The sequence below is a fragment of the Sparus aurata genome, chromosome 23 (genome assembly GCF_900880675.1).
Source record: "Sparus aurata chromosome 23, fSpaAur1.1, whole genome shotgun sequence".
NCBI classification, from domain to species: Eukaryota; Metazoa; Chordata; class Actinopteri; order Spariformes; family Sparidae; genus Sparus; species Sparus aurata.
The window spans coordinates 19,902,404-19,919,511 of record NC_044209.1 but is presented as its reverse complement, the minus strand read 5'-3'; the positions used below and the strand labels follow the sequence as shown (position 1 = coordinate 19,919,511).

The 17,108-nt window shown below is 41.7% G+C and overlaps 1 protein-coding gene across 3 annotated transcripts in view; it reads right to left on the bottom strand.

The window, feature by feature from the left end:
* Positions 1-5,866, bottom strand: part of spop (speckle type BTB/POZ protein) — an 88,788-nt gene extending 82,922 nt beyond the window's left edge. For all 3 annotated transcript variants that reach the window (XM_030406375.1, XM_030406372.1, XM_030406374.1), the window contains exon 1: positions 5,737-5,866. The gene's annotated coding sequence lies outside the window, so the exon portion shown is untranslated. The remainder of the gene's footprint in view (positions 1-5,736) is intronic.
* Between the last annotated feature and the right edge of the window lie 11,242 nt (positions 5,867-17,108).

Below are 17,108 nucleotides of genomic sequence, written 5' to 3'. Positions count from 1 at the left end.
AATTTACATATACTCTCTTAATCAAGCTTATTATTAGTTTAGAAAAATAATCTGTTGACCTCCATTCATTAGCGATTCTACAATAGATTTCTGACACATGTATGATTTTCAGTTACTTTATTCTAACTAGTATTTGATGCACAAACTGCTGTAGCATTTACCAAGGGGTTTTGTGTTTTTTAAAAGGCTTGTGTTGTTTGTAATGATCCAGTTTGTCTTTTGTATATACCTTGTTCTGGATGTCTTTTCTGTGTACAGACTGTGAAAACTAATTTCCTCTACAGAGAACAATAAAAGAATGGATAGGAATCTGAATGTCAGAGTAAACAGAAGAACATGAAGAACATGGCTCATAGGGACTAGATATTGATATGGATTTCTTTTGGCTGAACCAGCAAATACCGACGAGATAACAGATAATCGTTTTGTTCTAAAAAAAGTTACTAACCTGTAGTTTTTGCACAGAAAGGCTAGAGTGTAGTAAGCAAAGATTGAAATGTAGCACTAAAAAGTTTCAACCTTGGCGACATGTTTGGCACTGTAGTCAACGTTGCGTGGCTTTACCCAGGTTACCCACATTTTGACGTAAAGAGAACAACAACTTCTTCTTCTCTGTGTTTTATGCTTGAACGCAAACTTGGCGCATACTGCCACCCACAGTACGAGTGTCTCGATGCCACCCTCGTGAAATAATGAAAGCGATTTGACTTCTTATTATCGTCACTCTTTATTGGCTATTATTAATTGTAGCTGATAAAAAGCAGATAATCTAAATGACCAATTACCACAATATATTTGCAATATTGTTGTCAAATATTGGCATTTCTGACTTTCTAATATTGCCACCACATTGAGGGCCACCACATAAAATGTGCTCATGTACTGTGTGTCAAGAACAGCAACATTTAAGTACATTTACTTCTGGAGCTAGTACTGGAGTATCAATGCTGTGAAAAATGAGTTGTAAAAATTAGATATGTTTTTATATATATATGTATATATATGATAAATTATCAGCGTAACTGATGGCAAGCTAGGTGTAGCAGTGTCACCCTGAGAAGTGGTGCAGAGCAGAGACTAACTGTTAACTTGATACCACTAAAGCAGATGGTCTATAATTTATCCATACATTCTGTACTCTAATTCACTGTCCATGCATTATGTAAATGTGGGAGCGTGTGTGCGAATATTTACACACCAACAAATTCACATGAGGTTGTTGAAATAGGAAAAGATGAGTAACAACACCTGCTCCAACTCAGGAGCCTGCCTGGCTGCACTTTTTTTCCCCCCAACTCTTTGGCCACGTAAAGGGAGAGGCAAGCAGGTAATAGCGACAAATTTAGGGGCTTAAACGGCGACAGCTTTACGATGCCTGAGCGGCCTCTATGACTCCATTCCTGTCAGATTCTATTAGTTTGGTCTCCACCGTGTGTTTCGATTGGCTCTTGGCCTATTCCCAGCAGTTACAGAAGCACCTCTCGTAAATAAACCAAATAGCTGCATCTTGTAGTGTATGAAGAGGGGGGCTCTGGGCAGCCGGGCACTTGCGTGTAAAGAACATCTGACAGAGTGGTTGAATAGTTTAATATACAGCACCGAGCTGAACGGACACAGTCGACTAGAGGGAGAGCTCGACACACATCAGTGTGAGACTTTAAATCTGACTAGTGTTTAAGAAGAATACAAGCAGCCAGGCGAGAAAAGCACTTCTAAATCAAGACAAGTGGTCTCATTCCACTCCACACACACACAGACGCAAGACGCCAACACACACACTCCTATAAACAAAAGAAAAAGTGTGTCTGTCTGCCAGCTGCCAGGTGGAAGTCTTAGGAAAGGCCACCTGTCTAATAACTGATTTTGATGCGTACAGCTCAGCAATATGAAACTGAGCATCTGGTCTGTCCCCTCCAAACTGATCTTGTTAACAGGAAGCATATCTGTGTTCCTCTTATATAGAATTTATTTGGGTCTTTCGCCCAAATAGGTTTTCCCTTTCCAGAAAACGTCATTTGTGTTTATTAATTCAACCAATCAGGGTTTGTGAATTGCAATACAGCTTTGCCACCAACTCTAAACCGCCAGATGTCCACTGGATAGTTTACATAAGGAGCACAGTGTCTCCCTCAGAATAAGAATTGATTTGATGTTTCCCACTAAAAACTGAGAATCGTTTGAGCTATTTTAAAACCAAGTCACTTGTTCTTTAGAAAATCAAATAGCCCAAGAGTAAAACTAAATGGAATAATAAATTCTGGTAATAATTATTAAAATGCAATGCTTGACATGCTGCGGCTGAATTATTTTTTTATGGCTTTGAGATGACTTTTGAAAAACATTTCCTCGCAGAGATAAAAATACTACATTGCAGCTCAGTTGGGACCTGGGACTGCTCATAATAAAAAGACAATCAGCTATATTGAAAAGAAAACATATACACTTAAATACACGGAAGCATATACTACAGCTCCTATTCAATAATCAAGTGCAAGATAATGATATACTGTAGGTAACTACATGTCTGTATATGTGCTACTTATATGACTTTCATGTTCTGTCTAAGCCTTTTTCACAGCCGACACTCTGACTTGTCACAGCAGAAAAAGGCACAGGTGTAATTAATACTTTTAACGATGGCTCAACATCTATCCAGTCTATTTTCTATCAAATTAGTTCTGGTTTGGTTCTAGTCAAATTCTTAAAATCCTGGTGTTATGTAAAGACCAGCCCACGTTCCTACCAGTTTTGAGCAGTAACATTATGATCAACGGAGGGCGTTGCACAAATGAACAACAACCTGTATAATATGGCACACCCACTTGGTTCACACGTCAGGTCGAGGAAAACCTGCTATTTTTTGGTTCCAGTAGCAATTGTCTCCCTACTTTGGGAAGTTCTGAACAAATGTATTCTTTGTTGAAAAGCGCTGAAAAGCTCAAAATGAAGTGTGCAAACCAGAACAGAACTGGTTCCATGTTCGCGGAAAGGGATATCAGTGCAGGGGTCGACAATATAAATGGCCCGGTGGCCCGGATGTACTTTTAAAACTGTCAGGGCCACCAGAATGCTCCAAGCACTGGCCCGGTGGGGCCAGTGAAAAATGATGCCTTGAAGAAAGATAACAAGTAAAAAATTTAATAAATCTAATTTCACGTTAATTCCCTGTAGTTTGAAATGATTTCTGTGAAATCGTCTCGGTAGCTAATTACCGCTAATAGTGTTACTTGATCCCGACCCGTTCAAAGACAAGAGACATCTACTTTCTGTGCGCAGCGAGCGCTGTGCCCTGGGACATCAGCACACCACCTGCAAGCAACTGCAGTGTGCACAGCTCGCTCACTCCTGCGGAACGCGTGCCGCTCGCTCACTGCTGCTGATTGAAGGTTGTCACTAGAACCGGTGTGGCTACAGTCGAGCTCGCGGTCCGTTTATGTGAACGCGGCCGATCCTCGAGCCGCTCCAGCTGCTCGGTGTGCGCCACAGTGGTGGTGCGCGTTTAGACCATAATACATCCCATGGTTTGGAGCAGAGAAAAAACAAACGTGTGTAAACACAAAACAGAGCTGAAAAATGAAACAATGAGTTGGATTTGCATCAGTCTGTGGAAGCAGCCTAAAAGTGAATGAATGAGAACAACAGTTCTATCATTGAACTACTGGAAGATAAAAGTAATGACTACATGACTTTCTGTTAGTGTTGAGGCATATTTACCATTTTAACTCTGTTTTTACTTCATTGTTTTTTTTCATTGTTTTTACTTCACAGTGGAGCTTATATACAAGTTTGATGTGAAACAGTTATTCATTTATTTATTAAATAAAGTAGCCTTTCTTCTTTTTTCTTAAATCATAGTATTGAATAAGTATCGAGAAACATGGAAATTTACTAGTATTGGTATCGTAGAAAGTTCCAGCCTTGATGGCTAGACCGCAGGAATTGGCTGGGATATGTTGACATTGTCCTGGGCCAGTGGTTAGAATGGTGGGGCCAGTGATCTTCAAAAGCCCCAGAGGGCCAGTGGCAAATTTCCCTTATTGTCTACCCCCACAGTGAGTCAGCCTACACAGCAGCAAGACCCTGAAACTAGGAAATCAATGTCAAGTATTGTCCTCATTAATATTATCATCATTACTCCTGTGGTATCCCCCCTATGCCATGTCATGGCTGCTGTGATAAGGCCTCTTGTATTTTACTGTGCTGTAGTCTTTTTTCTGATTTTCAACATCAGTATAGATTTATTTGTTATGATCACTGAATGTTATATGCGAAGGTGAACGCAACTGCATCTCACCGCTCAATACTTCACAGTGCTGAGTGCAGACCGATTTTGTTGGACTACAGTCTATTGTGACATAAGTGACTGAGTGATGACAAAGTTGAAGCACAAAACTGTTTGTATGAAGACTACAATAAATCTTTGAACGGCAAGAATAAAGAGCGCAGAGGCCTGAGAACTTAGTAAGGGTGGTAATTTTACACTGCAGATGGAACTGCAGCCCAATAAAACTTCAATATGTTCACAAACTCTCCATCAAGCAGCTGCGCAAAGAATCTGTGCAACATATGGGATAATAGTAAAATGAGAACAATGCTTAACAAACCAGCGAGTTGTCTTCGAAATTCAAATATTTTCACCATTGAAATTGTTACGAATTAAGCAAGGCTTCCATTCAGAGCGTTTCTGAACTCCCACACACCTTCCTGCACATGCTTACAGCACAGCTGAGAAGAAATGCTGTGGGACAACGCGACTGAAAAGCCATCAATGTATCATTGTATAGCCTTGTATATTCAACTTTTAATAAAAAAAGGGTGTTTATACCTTTAACGTCATTTTTTCCCCATGGCATTATTAAAAACAGTATCAAATACCAATATCTTTCAAGGTATTTTATAAAAGTTTGAAATCTCAGTATCATGACAGCACAACTATTACCTTTAATGGTTAAACCCTGTTACTTCACTACTTCAATAATAACGGAGACACTGACGCAAACTGATTTTATATGTAGTTATGTCATTAGATCCATTAGGAGAGAAAAAGGCTGGATTGGTGCATGCCTATTAACTTCTTCTGTGGTAAGTGATGATGTACTGTAGCCTTAAGTTTTATGACGACTTAAATGCTCTTTCACGTGTTTCTCTACATGAATAAACGTGCATCACTCTTCTTCTCTGTTGTTTAAAACCTCTTTTACGTTGACTATTTAATTTTCATCCATCTTGCGGAGGTAAGTTAGGACCTCACTCTGCATTGCAGAGTTTCTGCTGGACTCTTCAGTCGCTGTGCTCCGATGGTTGCTATCTGCAGCTGTCCTGCACTGCGCATGGAGACGCAACAGAGGGGGAAAGCTTTGCTCACTATTTGGCAGGATAGTCAGGCTGAGTCGGAGGATACGGCATCCCGTGCGTTCTTATAGTAAGCTCATTATTTTGCATGCCTCTCTCTTCTCAAATATTTTTCATGGAAATACAACCAGTCGACAGACTTCGGTATGTCACAGGAGATGACAAAAAGCAGCAGAAAAGTCCTCCCCGCATGTCGACATCTCGACAATAAGAAACCTGAGCCGTTACAGAACTGCTAACATTAGCCAGCTAGCGGCTAACATTGCCCTCCTCTAAAAGTGCTGCCAGCGCTGAAAGAAGCCCAGACGGACGTTATACTGGCACAATTTAATAAGGTACAGGTGATAACTGTGGGATGAACCGGTTATAAAGCTTTAAACTCACCTTTGTTTCGTTGTTGCAAGAAAGGGATGATGATTTTTTTGACAAGAGCTGTCACCGCACTTCCGGGTTCGAATGTGACGTGTGCAGGCGTCCAATGAGCGCGCGGCCATGCTGGGATTGTTTTGGTTTTGGACACAGAAGAGGAAGAATGGAGTTCTTAATTTAACTGCACTGTCATTGAACTCTTAACGTCACTACAGCCCCAAACTTTGATTAATTAAACTTCATAATTGCTCGCATTAAAGAGTATTAAGATATGATGAGATGAAGCTTTATCGATCGCCCTGGAGGGACATTTATTACAAGAAATAGAGAAATAGACCAGAAAGCAGTTGAGGAAAGACTGACTCATTATGCAGCAGAATGGCCCCTGCCTGAGCGATTCTGTCATGTATTTTTATTATTTATGCTACATTGTGTTTGGTGCATTCTTGTTGCTGGTTGAGGTTTAGCCTGGAGCAATGCATCATATTTTATTTTTCTGTTGATTTAATTGAAGAATATTAATCAGAAAAGTGGCAAGTAACAATATGTAATGTAGTGAGTAAAAGCAAATTTGTACAATATTTTTTCTTTGAAATGTATTTTAGTAGAAGTCTGCAAAAAAATGAAAATACTCACGTAAAGAGAAAATGTACTCGTTACATTTCACCACTTCCAAAGATGTGGATCAAACAGGATCGGTTGAAAAAATATACACAGGAAAAAGAAGAAATTATGCTAAACCTGCTGAAGTGTGCATGTATGTAATTTACGCGCCTAATTAAAGGTGCTATTTGTAAGGAAATTTGATTTTTGAGTCTCATTCCCAACTTGTCAAATATTGACGCATTGGGATTGTTGGTCGGGTGAGCTGCCATCCCAAAGCGTCAGAATTTGACAAGTTTTCCCTAAAATAGGATCTATAATAGTTCTGTTTTCAGATATTTAGAAAACAAAGTGCTTCCAAAAATTTGTGTCTGGAGTTTGCATGTGTCAAAAACATGTATGTTAGATTAATATTTTGATCAGTGCCCTTGACCAAGACAGTGGTTTAGATCTGGACTCTCCCTGGGCACCTGTTGGTTGCCCACTGCTACTCAGGGATTGGTTGAATGCAGACAGCCTCACTTAAATGCAGCTATGTTGCACTTTACATGATTATATGTGATAAATGAAGATTCTCCTTTTTTTATTTGTATTTAGTTATTTTATTTGAACAGTGAAACAAACAAACAGCAGTGAAAAAGAAGGAGAAGATATCGCAATAAGCATTATAAGCAAATAAAAACATCCTGTAATAACGAAAAAGACAACAGTATTTGCCTCAAATGTTCCTCGTATGTTTAAACAAAAGAACTAGTCACAACAAACACACTGTACCAGACTTTAACTGACTCTATTTTCTACAAAATGCCAGATGGCAGGAAGAGTCCATGTCATCTGTAAATCCAGGACATTCTCTGTAAAGTTATAAGGCTGCCTACACCTGACCTCTCAGACCTCAACAACTGAGCCAGCCGAGCCAGCCGAGCCAGAAAACCCAGCGGAAGGCCACCCAGAGGCCACTTATCATGTTTTATCTATACCATAGGGGCATCCAAGAGGGCTCGCAAACAGGAGTGGACCACCAGAGGTGTGTGGGCCAAATGAGGGTGTCCGGTAAAATGTTGCTATCTGGGACAGTAATACCGAAGGAAAATGCTAGGATGGGGGAATTTGAAAAAGTTGTCTATTTCTGCTTATATATGTGAAGAACAAAATGTAGCCCATCAACAATGCTGGAGACATAACCAGAAGTCAAAGTAAGTCTGTCTTTATTGCAGCATGCTGTACCCATTATCCTTTTGAAATTGGGTGCTTGGTGATTTATCGTACATCTCCAGGCGCACACAGATAGATTTTATTTGTTTGTCACCAGTGATTGCTTCACTTTATTCCCACTGTTACTGTCAATAAAGGCATACTTTTCTGATTTTTTTTCTGCCAAACCATATTACATGCAGAGAATGTTGCCATACATGTGCTTGTTGACGTTATTGCCCTCAGGCAAGTGGGTCATCGCATCAGCGCAAGCCAGACACGTGAATTTACAGGAGATAATGCAACAAGCAATTAAAAATGTACAGAGAATAATGCAAAACGTAAGTAATGGTGTAATGTCTTTGTCAAGGTTTACAGCTTCAAGACGCGCTATAATATGATTAGGATCTTGACGCCAGCATTTAAATCGGTTGTGAAAAGAATGGTGCGCAGTCTTGTTTATGTTGCAGATCTAAGTAGGCAGTCGTAAGTCACCACATGTGGGTGGCTGCCCATGTAGGGTATCTTGGCGCAATCACAATGTTACAAGAATATCGTAATATGATTTTCTCTTTTGAAGATTTAGATCACATTCATCCAACTTCAACAAAAGCACTTGGGATGTGCAATGAATCTGCTGTGATGCTCATCCAAAAGGTTGTCTGGTGGGATATTTAGCTTAAGGAAAAGCAAATTAGAAAGATAAACAAAAAAAATGTAGAGGAACCTGGCAATCGAATAAAGGGAAGAAGAGTAAAGTTGTTATGACACCTGGATTGTTTTCTTCTCAGGAATGTTTGGTCTCCTGAGGAACGCAGTGCTGCAGGGAGGATATTCATCAGAACTTTTCACAGGTGGAATTTGCTCCTTTGTTGTGTGAAACAGTACAAGGCCCCGCGATTTTGAATTATATATATCTGTGCTGACGTGCTGTATTGCCGTGCACGTGTTGGGAATGAGAACCCAAACTTTATTCAGCCTGTTGTTGTTTAATGTACAGTGCGGCGCAACATGATTCATAATGTGGAATTTTCCCAGCTGGTGGGATGTTGCAGTACATGAAATTGTATTACTGTGTGACAATCCCAGCTTACTCCACAGGTCTGGCATCGCGTTCAGCTGTGGCTCAGCTCCGGAGTTTAATGCAATTATAAATAAATAAGCATGTGGTCGGGAAGAAGACACGGCCCTATGGGGACAAGCTGAGAGAAAATAGAGGAAGTTTAATTAAAGCTGCAAACCGCACTCCCACACACAGACACACACAGACACGCACAGTAATATAGGCAAACCAATACATACCAATTATATGTGTTTGTGCGTCTGCACTTGCCTTCATGTTTGTCTACATGCACATGTGCACCATACAAAAGATGAGTGTGCATGCACAGAGTGCACATGCTCGCCATTGTGCCTGCATCCATTTGTGCACATGTCTACAGGCAAATCAAATCAAAAGGAGGGAAATGTCAATGTGGCATGTTCACATGTTCTGTTCAGATAAGGTCCCCTAAATTTCTTCTTCACACAGGTTTTTGGCGCATTAGCTTTCTGGTGACAGGGAGGGAGGTGTTTTCTCTCTTCCAATATTTCACCTCCAGTAACATGGCTATCGCCCTCACGACACAGCCACAGTCAAATGGTTTGGTGTATGCAGCTATGTTTTTGTTACATTATTTTCCACAAAATGATTGAACTGCCAGTCTCCTTGTAATTACCTAAGGGGTGCAGGAAAAGGCACAGCCAGTAAAAGGCTGATGAGGGAGTATTGAATTTGCACTTCAATTAGAGTGCTTATAAAGTGTGGATTACACAAGGACTCAAGGGCCACAGCTCTCACTCAATTACCAAAGTGCACTATGGGAGGAGGGACAGCAGGAGGGGTGGACAGTGGAGGCTCTGGGGTAAAGGAGCAAGGTGGCGGAAGAAGACATGAGGAGAAAAAAATGTAAAAGATGTCGATTGCCGCGTGAGCCAGGTTTTTGCATGAATCCATGAACAGAGAAAAGGATTAAATGAGGACAAACAACTGGAGGGAGATTCATCCATGTGTGACCCAGGTCTGCCTCACAAAGTCTGGCCCTGCATCCAACAAGGACATCTGAAAACATGAATCTGTATGAGTAGTTAAACTTGCGGGCACTGCACACAGAGTAGCACTTCACTGATATGAAATGCCTGTTTGTGTGCATTCATTTCCATTTCCCGTGCAGTTTAAACAAGTCTCCTTCAAGTTGACATGGGTATTCAGAGGAATCTGTTCAAACGGAGCAAAAAACGAAAAGAAAAAGAAAGAAAAAAACAACCTCAACAATGCGTCTGAGTCCCTGAGTTAATTCTCAAATGGATTATTGAGCCAATGAGTGAAAATCACCGGCCATTTAGAGTGGATTTGTCTGCGAGGCAGCGATAAACGGCAGCTTGCTATTCTACAGCTTAGCGCCGCGATTCTGAGAAGGAGATGCTTGAAGGACATGCTTTTAGAGTAAACAGGCCAATGGCTGTGAAGAGAGAGAGAGAGAAAAAAGGGAAGCTTTCAATTTGATTGCTTGGCTTTACTTAGAAAGACAGTGAGCTGATATGAATGTGAATAATTAATTGTTATAGAGACTTATGAAGGGTTCTTTGTGCTTAATTACTGGATGCGGTGTTTGCATGAGGCACGTTTTCAATATGCAAAGTGAAAATGTGTCGAGGGGAATCTCAGAAGAAAAGTGGGCTTTCGTTATCTCCTGTCCAATGCTGGAATCGCTGTTAAAGTGTAATACATTACACAGGGAGGCTGCACAAACGCAGGATAACAGAGTTATAAGATACATAAGGGGAGGCTACCTGAACTCCATTTGACAGTGTTAGAAGATGTATCTGGCTGCTCCGTGAGTATGAAGCTCGTGCTAATTGGATGTGTGGATGAACAAATAAAGGACGACCTAATAGCTGCAAAAAAGGGGGATTTTATATCTGCGCGTACCTTTAATCTCCCAGACTCCAGCAATTTTCTGTCTGTTTAGATCATCTCCCTCCCTTCCACCTTGCTCTCCCTCACTCTCTCGCTCTCATTGCTACTGTCAACAAAGAATGTGCAGGCTTCCCACAGGCCCTAAAGGAATCTCTCACACTGCACTCACATAATCACTTCAGACCCGGCTGTTTAGGCCGACATCTCCACTGGGACTTACCAGCCGCTCGCTGCAGGCCAAATCAGACCGCTGAGTAAAGAAAATAAAAAATAAAAAATAAAAAAAAACATCAACTGCAACAGTGAAACAAAGGAGAGCAAGTCAGACAAAGGAGCGTGACCAGTCTGAGAACATCAAGGACTCGTCTTTTGGCGGCTGAATGTCATACTCTCCTCCTTCAGTAATGGGATGATGTGGTGCCCTCCTGTATGAAAATGATAGACTTTAAGAGGCCTCATTTGAGCGCACAATGTACGCCCACGTATTGTGTACGAGCGGAGTGTGTCGAGTTATGTGTGTGTGTGTGGCGGGTCAAGCATGAGTCTCTTACTGCCATGAGACTAGTTTAAATTCCATCATCCTTTTCCGAAGAGCAAATGGGATCCAGAGCTTCATCTACTTATATCAAAGAAGCTGGATTTAATGACATGTTTAATGACTCCTTACATTGGCAAATGGGCTTTATTTGAAATCTCCAGCTCTGTCAGAAAGAAGCCTTTTCTCCTCCAATTAGAGGCATCCTTTGGAAGACAGACTCAGTGTTCTAAACGAGGAGCCAGACAGAGACAGAGAAAGAAAAGCTGTTGGCATTTGGTCCCTCGCTAATGTCAGGCTCGAACAGGCTGGAAATACATTAAACTATCAAGGTGGGGAAATATTTTTAACAATGGCAGGCAGCGACTGAAGCCTCGTGGGAGTTGACAGCTTATGAAAAAGAGAGTTAACTGCATCTGCCTGGTTTGACTCGAGATCTCCCCGCTTTGTTTTATGGACGGGGTATGTTTTTCTTTATTTCCACCACTTCTGCTTCTGTAGGTGGGACCAAAGCTGGTTGTAGAGAGGGTTAACTATGTTTTTGTGTACAACATGAAAGCCGCACTGGAAAGTTGCACACTCGCAGACGTGTTGCTCTGTATCCGGCAAAGTGTTACGTTGGAAGTAGTGCATCCTTGCTCGGAGCACAGTTTGCCTCAGTGAACCAAATTATTAATATCTTAATTAACAACCACAATATGAAACGTGTGAGACACATAACAGAAATTAAAGATGCTTGTTTTTTTTTTTCAGGCCGTCAGAAGCTGAGCTATGCAGCTCATTTTGACTGACTCAAAAAGCTAATTCCCCTCCAGCAGTGAAATAGAGCATTTGCATAGTAAAGGGTTGAATAGAAGCTGAAAGGCTTTCAGGGTGAGCGTGTGTGAAACACTGTATGTGAAGACACAACTGCACATTAAAGCGAGGGCTGTGAAGTTAAACATTTTTGGTTTTATTTGTAGAAAATCTAGTAATGTCGCGACAGCAATCAATAAATTAAAAGAAAGAATCTGGTGAAGGTGGCTGTTGCAGAGCTCTAATAAGCCCCTCAAATCATTTCATTCAGATTGACTGAAACGTTCAGACTGCTAACCTGCTTGTATACCTATGTACCTGCCTAACTTCATGCAGTCTGCCAATGCAATCATTGCGTATGACCAGGATCTTCCGTGAGACTCCACCAGAGACGGTTCTCTTTGACTCAGTGGCAGTGTATTGCTAAAGCTAAGCAATCTAGTCACAAAAGAATGGCAGAGAAAGTAAAGTTAACATTTTGCCACACTTACAGGCTACCTTGACCTCAGTGAGTGCGTACAATGGCTGTGTTTGTTGTCCATGTTCCCTGGGATAATGTTTTGGACATAGGAATGAGACATGAGGTTGTCTGGATACGGTAAGCGATGACGACTATGTACTGCTCTCACACTACACAGCCTACGTTGTATTTCTGTTTCCTCTGACAATCACAGGATATTAAAGAATGCCGGAAAAGAAAAAGCATCGAGGGATTGGGTCAAGATAACCTCGTCCACAGAGACCCGCAACCCACCTGTCCACCCAACCTCATCCCTTGACCCTTACTTTCTGGGATGTACATTCTTATCACTTGGCAGAAATGGTCACACACAAAGACTTTTGGTTTTGGTTATACAAAGAGAAATCATTAAGATCGTTGTAAAATGTGATTCAGTACATTTACCCTATGAGGCTCTCGTCTGTGTCTTTCAAACTGCAGTCATTATCTTCGACTTAAGTACTTTCTGAGACACAAAGGACGCTGGCTGTCTTTCAAGGCTTGGACACGCTTGGCTCCATTTCAAACATGTTGCTCTATTACCCTGTTTCTAATTCAAAAGATACACAAGGACACCAGACATAATGCCAAAAAGTCAGGGCATGAAGAACAAAATGAGCAGCTCTTTGTCAATAGACACTCCATTTGTCATTTAATTTAACCACGTCACCTCCTCACTGGTGGTGTGTCTGTAATGGGCTTCACTTGTTTGGTCAGATTTTCTGCTCATTGACCAGCAGCCGAAAGCAGCACTGGAGTCATACAGAACAGGCTTATCTGTTTTCGTGACGCAGCTGGGGCATAATGACCTCATGCCACAGGTCGAAACATTTTTCTGTCCTCTATCCCCCAAATGAGGCTGCCTCTGCTCATTAGGGAACCAGCCTTTTAAAAACACAGAAAAACAACCAGCGCCGCGGCCATTAAAGATGCCATCGACTTTTTAATTAAGTCTCATAAAGGGCCTATCAATGCGAGGGAGGTAATGTACGACGGCGTAAAGCCAATCCCATCCCATTTCTGTGTTCTTTGAGGCTTTAACAGATCTGTTCTCATTTCACGCTATTAGAGAGGGTCTGGGACTGTAACACTTAACATCTCAGCAGCCTCTGGTGTAATTTGTCATCATGTACCAATTCCGCCATTTCATACAACCCGTTTTTCTCCTCAGCCCGGCCAACAAGGCAAGGTAGGGTTTACTACTGCACCTTCAAAACACACAGGGAAGGTTAATTACTTTACATGTAAGGCATAAAAAGCGTCCGCAGTCAATATTTTTTATATTAACATTGGATCATGTGCTTGTATGTGGAGGGGGAAACAGAGAATTATCCCCCTGACTCCCCACCTTCCCTCAACTCAAAAAGCTCAAAGGTCTCTTTTTACTCACTTCACTTCACTGTTTTGTTCGCTAACGCTGCTCGAATAGGAAGATTTTAGTGTGCAAAAGGCAAATATTCTCAATAAAAAAGTGGTTTGTTTTACAAATTGATTCCACGTTACCTGCCCATATGAATCAGCAGGCAGACAAGGTTATGGAGCAGCTATTGCTGAACAAGGTGTTATACTCAACTCAACTTTATTTATATAGCACTTTACCCAAAATCCAGTTGATCCAAAGGGCTTCGCAGCAAACAAGGAGAATAAAAAACAGAACAAAAGAAGGAAACAAATACAAGAGAAGAAAGCAGAATTAGCGCGCGTTTCATACCTCTCTGCCGGAAAAAGAGGGCGACACCAAACAGACAAGAAAATTGATGAATTATTAAAGAATTTAATAAAAAGCATAAAAAACAAGAAGGTGTCTAGATGTAAATTATCTTGCTGTTGCACTGAGTCAACTGAGTCGCTCTTGTCACTTTCAATAAAAGTTCCAGACCCTAAAATCCTCAGACATCTAATAAAGATGTTGTAGCTTTAAAGCGGTTGAAAGCTGCCTCCAAATATTCTTTGTGCATCCACACAAAAGTGTGCAAACTTGCCCCAGAAGTGGTTTTTCGCATTACAGAAGCAGGTTACAGAAGTATATTTTGGCCCTAAATCATTGAGTGCTTTACAAACAAGAACCACTGATAGTGTTTTAGTCCTTGCAGTCCTTTGACATAGACAGGTAGCCTGTGCAGAGTGCAGTGATCTGAAAACTGCTTTGCTTTCTTGGTCTGAGTAAGCACTCTATCCCGGCTGTCTGCTCGCTTTCTTCGAGAGACCTGTGAGGACACTCTTATACTTGTCTCGCCTACTAAGAGTAAAACCGTGGATAAACTTTTCTTACAAGTCTTACTTGGACACAAACCCTTTGATTCAATTCAAGTCCATTGCTACTCTCAGCTTTCTCGCTTGTTTTTTAAGCAGTCGGTCCATTTGGTTTTACAATGTGGTGCAGATGATAAGTCGTATCTCTTTTGGCAAAATAGTGTTCAACGTTTGCGTGAGTTTGTGCCAGAGAAACATGTGTGAGAGGCAAAAAAACAGATCAGGACAAAAATGCATGACCTGGATTGACTAGTTCAGACCAAACACACTTTGAATCCTTCCTCTGATTCCCTCTGTTGAAGAACATCCAGGGGGGAGGTGACATTGGAGAGCCTTCACTCCTCTCACACATGGGGCGGGTCACACTGACCCCAAATCTCAGCAGATAAAGTTCTGAATGCCGCCGTGGCCACCAGGATACAGTAACAAGACCGACCTCCTTATCTCCCTCCAGATGGCACAAGATACCGCCCATCCAGAAGATGTTTGAAAGTCAGAGTGTCCGACTTTCTACATGGGAAAAGTGTGGAAAAGGAAATCCAAGTTGGAAACTGGGTTGGGTTCACCGTGAGATATCCAGGATTTCATGTCAACCTGGCAACATGTACTGTTAACACTACACGTTCTAACTTTGACTATGACTATAATGACTATAAATCCCCACAATTACCTCATGTTTTATTAGCATTCAACCTGTGTAGGAAATGGATTTTGTTGATGCTAATAATTGCTAACACATTTCATTATCTGCTCCAAAGAGAACAATATTCAACAAAACAACCTTTAGTTTCAGAGGTAAACAACAAAATAAGTCCACGTTCCATAAACGAGCATTTGTGGCATAGCATTTTGTGGCACAGAAATAATGTTAAAGAATATTTAGTGCTGTCGATCCCCCTGCAAACCAGTACCGCTCGATCCACCTGTAGCTCCCTGCAGCCCTCAGTGCCTTTCAGCTCATCGTTGTGGTTTACTGGTCCATGTGGTTGAGTCACTCCGGCTCACACTGACCACAGATATAATGAAACGTATCATTTACCTGTTATGATCGACACAAACACGGCTGGAGAAGTCCTGACACAATATCATGCTTGAAATTGTCCTGAGGTCTTAAAAATATCCAGTGTTGTCACGCCTACAAATGCTGAAATGCAGTTTCAATCTGGCGTCTGCGGGTTGGCAGCCGTCTCGCCTGTTGACATCTAGAAATGTGGTTTGCAAAATTGTTTTCCCTGTAGCATTTTATCCTGGCAACGTGGCTGGAAATGGCTGAGAGACAAAAACTTTGTCTGTCTGACCAAACCGAGACTAAAATTGGCCACACATTAGCTGCAGGAACCTTGCGTGTCAGTGTGTTATTTCAAGGCTCAACGTAATGAGATTATTTTTGTCACACATGAAGAATATACAGTATGAATCTGGGTTGCATACGGTTAAATGGTATGCACGACATCATGTTTGATGCTATAAATTCTCAATCTCAGTCATGACTTTTGACCTCCACAACTCATTAACTGCTATTTTCTTCACAGAGCCCAGTATGTAAATAGATTTACAGTGTTTTAATGAACACATGCTGATGAGCTCTTTTAACCTGCAGTGCATAAGAAGTAAGTCAAGCTTGTGTTGGGCTCCTATATATTTGGAGTGCGGGGGCTTCTTTTCTTCCTGAACGAAGCGTGCCGCTCCACTAATCAAAGACCTCACGTCTGGCGCTGGACATTATCTTCAACCAACTGCATTAAGGCAGGAGAAAGAAGGTAATGGGGTTGGCAATATAAATCAGTGCACAAGAAACTCTATTATTGGTAAAGTAATGGGGACCGACGTTGTTTGTAAGCTTCAGCTGTTTGCTTAATTGCAGATTTACGAGCAACATTGGCTCTCATTTACATATGTAAATTCTAAGCAGGCCAACAGAGCTGTTCTTGGCAATGCTTCTGTTTGCCTGCAGGAGGAAAAAAAAAAGGGGGCTGTGTGGTGAGAGGAAGAGGGAGCGAGATAAACAAACAGATGGAAACTAAAATAGGAAACGGAGATGGAAGGGATCGTTTAAGAAGTGATGAGCAGACACCGAGGCAGAGCTCTGGGGTGAAGTGACGGTCTAGAAGAGGTGGTGGATGGATGACGAGGGGCTTTGTCAACAGGAGAAGCTCAACACTTCACCTGAGCACACAGCAACTGTCGCTCCACTTTTCCCCGACATATGGCAGCAGTCAGGGCAAGCAAACAAAAGAACATGTCGCTCCGTCCTGTAGGTTAAACCTGAGATCGCCCCTACAGGCTGTTTGACTATTTCAAGAGTCCTCCGGGCAAATTCCCCGCTAAGTTCAAGGACTCTCAGACTCACACTGATGTACTCAGATGTGCACAGATGTTCACGTGCCTGAGACTGCGATCTGCTAGCATAAGTGGCACTGTGTGTTACTAATTCATATAGACAGCTGGGGACAGTAGGAGCAGGTCCCCAGTGTTTTACCCACATGACGTTATCAGCTAATATAGCCGGAGCAAGAGTGTAAAGGAGAAAGTAGGGCCTGGTAACTGTC